The following is a 2500-nucleotide window of genomic DNA, read 5'->3' on the forward strand; positions in this document are numbered from 1 at the left end:
CTCGCCGCTCGCTCGCGCAACCTAAAATGGCCAGTTTTGGCCCGTTTTTGGGCTGTTTTGGCCTGTTTTTGGTCCGTTCTTGCGTGGCACGGCGACCGTCGTGAGCGGAGCAAAACGTCAGCCATCTCAGCACCCTGGAACCCCCCGGGTGGCACAGGGCTGGATGGGGCTTTCGTATAGCAGGGACGGTGCTGCCTCTCGCTTCGCTCGCTGTTCGCCGCTCACCGCTCGCTCGCTCAGCCAAAAATGGCCAGTTTTGGCCCGTTTTTGGGCTGTTTTGGCCTGTTTTTGGTCCGTTCTTGCATGGCGCGGTGACCGTCGTGAGCGGAGCAAAACGTCAGCCATCTCAGCACCCTGGAACCCCCCGGGTGGCACAGGGCTGGATGGGGCTTTCGTATAGCAGGGACGGTGCTGCCTCACGCTTCGCTCGCTGTTCGCCGCTCGCCGCTCGCTCGCGCAGCCAAAAATGACCAGTTTTGGCCCGTTTTTGGGCTGTTTTGGCCTGTTTATGGTCCGTTCTTGCGTGGTGCGGTGACCGTCGTGAGCGGAGCAAAACGTCAGCCATCTCAGCACCCTGGAACCCCCCGGGTGGCACAGGGCTGGATGGGGCTTTCGTATATAGCAGGGACGGTGCTGCCTCTCGCTTCGCTCGCTGTCCGCCGCTCGCCGCTCGCTCGCGCAGCCAAAAATGGCCAGTTTTGGCCCGTTTTTGGGCCGTTTTGGCCAGTTTTTGGCCTGTTCTTGCATTGCGCGGTGACCGTCGAGAGCGGAGCAAAACGTCAGCCATCTCAGCACCCTGGAACCCCCCGGGTGGCACAGGGCTGGATGGGGCTTTCGTATAGCAGGGACGGTGCTGCCTCTCGCTTCGCTCGCTGTCCGCCGCTCGCCGCTCGCTCGTGCAGCCAAAAATGGCCAGTTTTGGCCCGTTTTTGGGCCGTTTTGGCCAGTTTTTGGCCTGTTCTTGCATTGCGCGGTGACCGTCGAGAGCGGAGCAAAACGTCAGCCATCTCAGCACCCTGGAACCCCCCGGGTGGCACAGGGCTGGATGGGGCTTTCGTATAGCAGGGACGGTGCTGCCTCTCGCTTCGCTCGCTGTCCGCCGCTCGCCGCTCGCTCGTGCAGCCAAAAATGGCCAGTTTTGGCCCGTTTTTGGGCCGTTTTGGCCAGTTTTTGGCCTGTTCTTGCATTGCGCGGTGACCGTCGAGAGCGGAGCAAAACGTCAGCCATCTCAGCACCCTGGAACCCCCCGGGTGGCACAGGGCTGGATGGGGCTTTCGTATAGCAGGGACGGTGCTGCCTCTCGCTTCGCTCGCTGTCCGCCGCTCGCCGCTCGCTCGTGCAGCCAAAAATGGCCAGTTTTGGCCCGTTTTTGGGCCGTTTTGGCCAGTTTTTGGCCTGTTCTTGCATTGCGCGGTGACCGTCGAGAGCGGAGCAAAACGTCAGCCATCTCAGCACCCTGGAACCCCCCGGGTGGCACAGGGCTGGATGGGGCTTTCGTATAGCAGGGACGGTGCTGCCTCTCGCTTCGCTCGCTGTCCGCCGCTCGCCGCTCGCTCGTGCAGCCAAAAATGGCCAGTTTTGGCCCGTTTTTGGGCCGTTTTGGCCAGTTTTTGGCCTGTTCTTGCATTGCGCGGTGACCGTCGAGAGCGGAGCAAAACGTCAGCCATCTCAGCACCCTGGAACCCCCCGGGTGGCACAGGGCTGGATGGGGCTTTCGTATAGCAGGGACGGTGCTGCCTCTCGCTTCGCTCGCTGTCCGCCGCTCGCCGCTCGCTCGCGCAGCCAAAAATGGCCAGTTTTGGCCCGTTTTTGGGCCGTTTTGGCCAGTTTTTGGCCTGTTCTTGCATTGCGCGGTGACCGTCGAGAGCGGAGCAAAACGTCAGCCATCTCAGCACCCTGGAACCCCCCGGGTGGCACAGGGCTGGATGGGGCTTTCGTATAGCAGGGACGGTGCTGCCTCTCGCTTCGCTCGCTGTCCGCCGCTCGCCGCTCGCGCAGCCAAAAATGGCCAGTTTTGGCCCGTTTTTGGGCCGTTTTGGCCAGTTTTTGGCCTGTTCTTGCATTGCGCGGTGACCGTCGAGAGCGGAGCAAAACGTCAGCCATCTCAGCACCCTGGAACCCCCCGGGTGGCACAGGGCTGGATGGGGCTTTCGTATAGCAGGGACGGTGCTGCCTCTCGCTTCGCTCGCTGTTCGCCGCTCGCCGCTCGCTCGCGCAGCCAAAAATGGCCAGTTTTGGCCCGTTTTTGGGCTGTTTTGGCCAGTTTTTGGCCTGTTCTTGCGTGGTGCGGTGACCGTCGTGAGCGGAGCAAAACGTCAGCCATCTCAGCACCCTGGAACCCCCCGGGTGGCACAGGGCTGGATGGGGCTTTCGTATAGCAGGGACGGTGCTGCCTCTCGCTTCGCTCGCTGTTCGCCGCTCGCCGCTCGCTCGCGCAGCCAAAAATGGCCAGTTTTGGCCCGTTTTTGGGCTGTTTTGGCCTGTTTTTGGGCTGTTCTTG

The sequence above is a fragment of the Musa acuminata genome, unplaced genomic scaffold (assembly GCF_036884655.1).
Source record: "Musa acuminata AAA Group cultivar baxijiao unplaced genomic scaffold, Cavendish_Baxijiao_AAA HiC_scaffold_1126, whole genome shotgun sequence".
Classification (NCBI taxonomy): domain Eukaryota; kingdom Viridiplantae; phylum Streptophyta; class Magnoliopsida; order Zingiberales; family Musaceae; genus Musa; species Musa acuminata.